Consider the following 9481-nt stretch of genomic DNA (forward strand, 5'->3'; position numbering starts at 1 on the left):
TTACCCTACTCATAATTGTCCCGATTCCCAAACTATATGTCACGTTGTTGGGCATGATTCCTCCCGCTATGGCCAAACTTATACATACATGAAAGACAACACCCTACCTCTCGATTTGTTGAAAAATCAAAAGAGAAACTTTATTTGCCAATCCCCCCATTGTACTCTTGTCGCATATACCCTTTTTAAACAAGGTCTAGACAATACTCTTTTAAGATGTCTCAACAAGAAGAATCCGAGAAAGCCTTAAATGAAGTCCATAATGACATTTGTGGCACTCATTCAAGTGGTCTTACCCTTTCGAAAAAACTCATGCACTTGGGTTATTCTTGGCCAACTATGGAATGTGATTCTTTTCAAATAGCTAAAACATGCAAATAATGTCAGATCCATGGGAATTTGACTCATACACTAGCACAAAAACTTCATGCTTTGGCAACAACTTGGCCTTTCTGCCAATGGGGTCTTGATCTAGTAGGAAAGATAAATCCTTCTTCATCCAATGGTCACAAATTCCTCCTTGTAGCTACAAAATATTTCACAAAATGGATTGAGGTAGTACCTCTCATCAATATCATAGGAAAACAAATTGTTGCATTTATCTTGAACTACACCATCTTTCACTATGGAATACCCATGACCATTATCACTAATAATGAGCAACAATTCAAGAATCAGGATGTCCAAGAGCTATTTCAGAAATTCAAAATCCAACACAAATTTTCCACACCCTACTATCCACAAGAGAATGGGCAAGCAAAAGCATCAAATAAAACTATTTTGAAAATCCTCAAAAAGATAGTGAATGATGCTGGCAGAGATTGACATATTCAATTGAACCCTGCTCTATGGGCCTACCGTACTAGTATTCGCACACCAACAAATGTCACACCTTTCTCTCTTGTCTATGGATCATAAGCAATACTGCCAATAGAAGTGGAGATACCTTCTCTATGAGTATCATTAAAAGGCCTTATCCCAGATGAAGAACAACGAGTATCTAGATTGCAAGAGTTGGAATTGATCCATGAACGAAGAAAAATGCCTTTGATCATTTAAAGGTATATCAAAAAAGAATGTGTCGAAGTTATAATCACAAGGTCAAACCATGAGTCTTTCAAGAGGGGAACTAGTACTAAAGGAAAATCCACGAAACCAATCAGATCGAGAAAATAAAGGGAAGTTTGAACCAAACTGGTTAGGTCCATTTGTGGTCATAGTAGTATTTGGGTCAGGAGCATATCAACTATCAACACAGGATGGGGATCAACTTGAGGAACCCATTAATAGCATATATCTGAAGAAGTTTTATGTCTAAAAAACCATGAAAATCCAAAAACAGTGAAAAAGAAGGAAAGTCCAAAAACAGTGAAAAAGCACGAAAATCCAAAAACAGTGAAAAAACAAAAAATACAAAAACAACAAAAACAATGAATAAATAAATCAAATATGAGAAAAAGTGCAATAAAAAAAGATGGTGAAAACCTGGCAAACAGGCGCTACCTGTTAGCTAGCTCTTCCATCTATTGGTTCATGCATCCTATTGCTTGCATTTGTTTCCATCAGCATTGCTCATATCCATCATAAAGCCTTTGTACACACGCAAGCATCCCAGGTGATTTCTCGTCATGGTTTGGATCATTGTATATATCATAATAAAGTTTGTTTCTAGACTGGGGGCAAAAAAAAACAACCATCGTTTTGAGCTTACTCAAACAAGTAGAACAACAGTTAGGCAACACTTGTTAAGCAAAAAACTGAGACACACCCAACGTTGAACATAAGATCACATTGTCAACCATCAATTATCACATATCAGTCTAAACATGACAAACACATATCAATGGATGATATATTTTGACTAATGACTTTAACACTTTGAAAATACTGGTTCAACTATTTTATCTTGATTTTTGCTATCATGATTTCTGAGTGACTCCGGGATGTCTTTGACTAGAGGAACAAGGAAGAAACATGATATTTTTCTTGTCCACTATTTGTAAACTAATCATTCATATGTGCAAAGTTGTCTCAAGACATGATCATCACAGTATCATAGAGGACATTTCAGACTTGCATATAGAAATGATTACTACTGCCCATTTTACGCAAGCAACACTCAGGTCATCTTGGTTCAATTATACGTCGATGCTTGTGCTAACTTGCAATATCAAAACCCAGGAAAGTAGTGCTCAGGTCATCATGGTTCAATTATACCATTGTTGCTTTCACTCACTTCCCACATTTTAAAGGCTCAATGATGAAACAAAGCAATGACCACATACCGGTTCGATAGCCGCATTGCATTTCATTTTGCATTTGCATTTTTAAAGTAGATTTGCGTTTCATTTTGCATGGGATCACAACACTCATCTTTTCCAAGGCCAAAGACTAACATGGTGTTATCTCTCATATTACATGATTGAGTACACTCGACAATGACAAAAATAATCAATTCATTCATCCTGCATGAAAAGTTAGTTCATCTCATATAACCATTGCATACTCAGGCATCATTCGTATAAAACATGCAATCATTCATATAAAAGATCCAATCATTCATTCATTTAGTTAGATCATTGCATCACATTCATTTAATCTCAAATCATATAAAGTAACATCATTGAATTGCATTGCATCCATCTCATATTAACATGCATGAGAAAATCATAAAACTATCATAAGCATAGAAAGCATTGCATTACACATACATCACATAGTACTTATAAGCATCACAATACATATTCACATTTGCATAGCATCATGTAAATACTGCATCATCATCTATCTATCATCTAGAATCCATAAGCATATAGAAAATAAAGCATACATCATGAAAGTAACTGCACAACATAATCATATATCAAATAGAATGCATCCATCATCTCACAGGTCATATAGAGCGAATAGGATCGACTGCATATCATATCATCAAAAAAATCAATGTCCAAGATATAAGGATATCACAAAAGTATATGAGATAAATCAAACATATACATCATGGGAATCATCAATATCTCATCACAAAAGGTGTGTACATGAATGGATCAATGTCCCATATTAGTGTGACCACTAAGATGTCGAGCATAACTATATCTTGATGTGGCAGGTATAGTAACACCAACTAATATCCTTGTACCTAGGTCCCCACCTGGGGGATCTCTCTGAAGTGGCCCTTTCACTCCTCGACTCGCAGACTGACTCTATCCCGATCTCCTGCTCAGCTGTGAAAATCCTGGAGCCCTCTGATCAACAGGAACAACAATATAGTATAAGGTCCTATAATACTCGACCTCTCGGATCGCCTGATGCATCATCTTCAGGGCAGTCTTCCTTGAACTAGACTCTCCTGACATTTGTACCTACGCCTTAGCCTGCCAAAACCTATCCCTAGCTGCATCTCTCTCAACCATGAGAGAATCCATCCGAACCTCTAACTGGCCCATTTGAGAGTTCCTCTTTGCTAGTCGACTCTCTAGCTGCTAAACCTGACCATGTAAATCCGTAATCTGAGCCTACTGCTAATGAGACGACATCCTAATGAGGATCCGTCGAGGTGCCTCTGTCTGTGGCTGCTCAACCTATGATACTCTCATAGGTACCTGCTCAACCTGGGGAACCTCCTGCTCGGGGACCTGATGCACCTGATCCACTGGACTTGATCTCCTCCGTCTGACCACCCGGGTCATCCAATCTGTATATACATTCCTAGCAAATCTAGAATTGTTGGCTCCCGGTGTGCCTACCAATGCCACTACTCGACCATCTCCCCCGTCATCATCTCCTCCATCATCATCTCCAACACCATGATCTCCTACATCTCTTCCATATCCATCTCCATCTCCGCTATCATCTTCGCCCCCACCTCCTCCCCCCACCATCCCTCGATCATCTAGGGGCTCTGTGTCGTAGCCTCTCATCATCCTCATCTAGAATTGGCTCTGGCTCATTCGGGCATGCCAGTCTTAGAAACTTGTGTACAGTGCAATATACGACATACTCATTTGCCATCCCGCTATCTATCACACCTAGAAGATAATCCCAATCCAATGGCCCCAATGATCGATACTCTGCACACGCCTGGTCATATGAAATAGAGGGCCCCCAAATAGCCACATCCAGTCTCCTACGAGCATAATGAGTTGTACCCTGTGGTATCCCCTAGATCCTGCCATACTGTTTCAACACCCTCATATAAAGGAATCACTCGATGACATAGGGTGTCGATCCAATCAGGTATCGCATCACAAATACATACGGCATCTCCACTGCATCCTTGGGCTAGATCTCACAATCCTTGTATTGTCTCCATATCATAGTATCCAGATCATCCAGTGTTGTTCGTCGCCAATACTCCAATTAGCCCAGCTTTCGCTGGACAATGATACTTGGATACTCGCTAGCATAAGGCCTTCCTACAAGTCTATTGGATACCCGCCAGCATAAGGCCTTCCTACAAGTCTATCTCTGTCAACCAATGGTCGTGTGATAGGTAGGTGCTCCTAGGCCCATATCTGAAGAACGATCACCCCTGCTAATAATGCAGTCGATCTCTGGTACACAACTCGATGCAAGTCATGATACAAGTGCGCTAACATGCATGACCCCCATGCAAATCAAGTCCCTTGTGTCATCATCTACTCAAGGAGACAACCATCTGATCTACTAAGGTTGTCAATAATCCTTGGTTAATCAAGGGTCAGGGCATGTCGAGAAGGGAAGATAAACCACACATGTCAATGTGGTCTCGCTCCGCTTGGCTAAGGCGGGGTATCAACATGCATGTCTTCGGGAAGCGCTTGCGAGACTAGAGGACACTAAAGTGCTGTTGCAATTAAATCATCTCATCATATCAGTCTCTTGATTTATCTATTTATTAAATCAATCTATCTATCAGTCTATCTTGCTCAATCAAGATTTTTATCAAATCTCGTTGGGCCCCTATCAATGACGCCCATCTATCATGAGGTCATTATCAATCCTATTTCATCTTGCGCATACATTAAGATAATCAGAACTGATCATCAAATTTTATCAATTAGATAGCTAATCAAATCTTACCCTATCGAAGTCAAAAATCAACTCGAATCGACAACAATCCAATCTCTTTATCAAACATTAATAAACACAAAATTCAATAAATGACAAAAATAAAAAAAATCAAATCATTTCCTCCAAAATCGAAAAATCAAGCCAACATCATCAAAATTTGAGAAAATATGGTCTAAAAAATCGAACAAATAAAAAAACCAACCACCCAATCGGGAAAAACGCAAAATCAACCACCCAATCAGGAAAAACAAAAAATCAATCGATAACCGACTAATTGAGAAACAACCCCCCAAAAAATCTAAAAATCTATTAAAAAAAAAGTTTTTTTTGTTAGGTTCAGGCCCCCACGTCGGTGACGATGCTTGCGGTGCCCAGGGCGTTGTCGCCACCCTTGTGGTGGCGTTGCCCATGGCGCCACTACTCCCAAAAAAAGGCAAAAAAAATTTAAAAATTTTACAAAAAAAGCTTAGCAATGATTAAAAAAAATAAAAAAATTTGGGGCGCGAGTTCGAAAATCAGAAAAATCCGAGAAACCCATTTTGTAATTCGAAAAACCCATCTCGAAAACATAATTTTTTACAAACCCACATGGCGAAAATGCTAAAAAATGATTTTTTCTACAAAAGCTAATTTTTTCAAAAATCAACTAAAATTTGACAAACTTGGGTTTTTTTTTGAAGTACGTATTGGTGGACCGTAGGTCGGAGGACGCTCATGTCGCTGAACTCGCTCGAACCTATGCTAGTGATACGGGATGGCCATTCCTTCCTCCAGAGCAACTTTCTCAAACAACTGAAGTGCACAAATGAAGAGTGGTAAAAGGTATTTACCTTTTTAAACTCACAAATCGGGAAAAACGCAAAATCAACCACCCAATCGAGAAAAACAAAAAATCAACCGACAACCAACTAATCGAGAAACAACCTCAAAAAAATAAAAAAATCTATATAAAAAAAAATCTAAACCAAAAAAAAAAGTTTTTTTTGTCGGGCCCGAGCCCCCACGCATATAGTGGCGCCAATGACGCCCAAGGTGTTGCCCGTGGCACCTGCGGTGGTGCCCCCATTCTTGTGGTGGCGCTGCCCATGGCGCCACTGCTCCCAAAAAAATGCAGAAAAAAAATTTGGGGTACAAGTTCGAAAATCAAAAAAATCCAACAAACCCATTTTGTAATTCGAAAAACCCATCTCGGAAACATAATTTTTTTACAAACCCACATAGCGAAAATGCTAAAATATGATTTTTTCTGCAAAATCTAATTTTTTTAAAAATCAACTAAAATTTGACAAACCTGGGTTTTTCTCGAAGTACGTACCGATGGACCATAGGTCGGAGGGTGTTTGTGTTGCCGAACTCACTTGAACCTATGCTGGTGATATGGGATGGCCATTCCTTCCTCTAGAGCAACTTTTTCAAACAACTAAAGTGCACAAATGAAGAGGGGTAAAAGATATTTACTTTTTTAAACTCACAATGGGGCATTCAAGTGGGAATTTTATTCCAGTTATTCTTAATCATCTAATCAACTTGGCATGGCAGCGTTTTCAAATTTCTTATTGGGAAATGAATTGGATTGACTCTGAAAATCTCTAAAAATAAATAAATCAGAAAGTTATTAAAAATCTAAAAATTTCAAAAATAATTTCAAAAAAATAAATTAAATATCGCGAAAAATTCGGAAACATTAAAAAAATTATCCGATCTCCTGAGGGGGCATCCTCGCATCGATATCTATCAGTTAGTATCTGGGGCATCATATCAAGATTTATCATCTCAAGCATCGAAACCGCATCATATCAAGATTTATCATCTCAAAATCGAATCAATATCATATCAAATCAAATCCGCATCGAATCAAGATCAAATCTACATCATATCAAAACCAATATTAGCAGCATCATCAATCGAGTTTTCTTTGAACCAACGTGTCGTCACACATCACTTCAAAGAGGGGCAAAATGTATACACCTAAAAATGGTCTGAAGATAGCTAATTAAATACATAGTTATTTGATTAATCCCCCTTCCCATTTAATTGAATTCACAAGCAATTTGATTAATTTCCCCATTCATCTACTTATCAATAAATCTAAGGATTTATTCATTAAGTTCATTTCATATCCCCCTTTGATTAATTAATTCTAAATTAATTAATTCCCCCTATTTAATCAATTCTTCTAATTCCTAATTTAAAATTAACAAACTCGAGTTTGTTGAGATTAATTATCATTTTCCAAATTATTTGAATTTTTAAATTCAAATGAGCACATGGCTCCTAACTTTTAACCACCTAACCTAACCCATTCCACCTAACCCTAGGTTTAACTAACCCTATCCTATCTTGCACATCCTAACCTCCTTATCCTAACCTCTTATGGTATGAATATTCTCCCCTTGAGACACATGGCACTTTTGTCACATGTCTCCTCTCTTGGACACTTGCCCTCTCATGAGCAAGACTTCTTGACACTTGTCACCATAGAGATGACAAGTGTCCCTTTCTCCAACCTCTTCTCCAACTTCCTCAATCTTGGCCCTTGATATCTTCAGATCAAATCTGGACTGTCGATTCCTGCCACCTCAACATTGGCCTTGAAATTCCTATAAATATCCCCTATTTTGGAGCAATAAGGATCCCTTGTATTCATAGCTTTAGCATCATTACTATAGACATTTTCATTTCAATCATCTAGTAATTAGCATTTTGGAATAATCATAGCATTGTATTTCATATCATTTGCATAATCAATCATGATCAAGTAGCTTCTCAACTCTTGAATTGCCACTTTGGAGGTCATTGCTCCGCTGAGAATCAATCAATCCAGCACCTTCAAGGTCCTCAAGAATAGACAAAAATGGGACATTTCAAAGAAGGCTTATGGTTTGCATCTTTAATTTAGTTTTCAATTAAGCTTTCCATTATGTTTTATTGTCTCATTATATGTGTATGCCTTTCTATTTAATACATTTTTAGCCTCACAATAGGCATGCAAAAGAGGTCCCAATAGTTGTGCAGCTGATATGGCATCCCCTGATTGGTTACTTTTTACAATATTAGTACATTTCTTAACAAAAATTGATATTTTATGTTTCAAACGATAGGTTTTATTTGTTCAATTTTTGGAACAAAAGGTATTAACTACCCTCACAACAATTGGTACATGCTCAACTGTGATGCTCTTCCCCTATCTAGCGCTTGATGAGGAGAGACGAAAATTAGGTACAGATAAGAGATAATGTGAGCCCACATGAAGGCAAAGGTTAGACAAAAAGTTGGGTGTGCAGAATGAAAATTTAGGGCAAACCACGAACCATTGAAATTGCAGTGGTAGCGATGGATGACCATAGCGACAGGAGAGGGGTCGAACTGAAGAATAATCAACATATGTGATTACCCAGTGGGCTCAATGGTAGTGTAAATGATGGGTAAACCAAGGAAAAAATGTTTGTGGTGATCTAAGATCAATACATGATACATTTCATGCAGCATTCATTTCGCATCATTTTCCCTAAGCCACGACATATTTTTAGGCACGAAATGGGAGTCGATATCCACACTATGGTGTGAATTTGCTGAGTTGCAGTGGCAGGAAACCATGGTGTGAGGTCTTGCTTATGTTGAAGGCGTTAAACATGTCACGAGACCACATCATACCATCTCAGAGATCTATCTCATATGGTTTCATGGGCGCAAAATTTGCATGATAGACGTCAATAGGACACCGATGTGGGTGGCCAATGTCTTTGTCAGGGTTGTGAGGCGAGGCAAGGATCGAACGTCTCTCTGCAACGTAGGATAAGTTAAAGCTTTAAATCAATATGTGTGATGAATGAGGATGCTAGCGCTTGGCAAAAGGAGGTTATGGGTTCCTTTAGCCTACCATGATATGCGTATTGGCATAGTAATAAGATGGAGTGGCATCCGATGATTGATGACCAGCGTTGCTCATTGTAAATTGTTGTAAAGAAACTATGATATCATACAAAATGGGGGTATTTCCAGATGTAGCATACGGTAGGTATTATGAGGTCATTTTTTTCTCATGCCCCCATCCTTTTGTCAAGTCCCATGCCCAAGCAGTGACGCTTACGAACCGAAGGATCCAATGATAGACTACTCAAGAGCTTCCCATCCATTTTATTGATAGGGACATCATTTTGAAATCAATTTGAATGTTGCGACAATGTAGGCGTAGGGTGATGCTTTTAAAGGGCGTGATTAGTGGCATCTGGGCCGATATATTTGGCTATATGAGTACCTCTTTTGTGCTTTAGTTGTGTAGCAAGAATGTCGATGCACATAGGTAGTGTAGTGTCTGGTAATGATGTGTCGAGTAAGCAGAGATAGGTTACTTCATTGCAGTGACCATGTTAGAGTAAAGGGGCATTAGAGTTTATTTTATTATCTCGATGATGACAGTGGGAATTGA

This window comes from Cryptomeria japonica, chromosome 5, assembly GCF_030272615.1.
Source record: "Cryptomeria japonica chromosome 5, Sugi_1.0, whole genome shotgun sequence".
NCBI classification, from domain to species: Eukaryota; Viridiplantae; Streptophyta; class Pinopsida; order Cupressales; family Cupressaceae; genus Cryptomeria; species Cryptomeria japonica.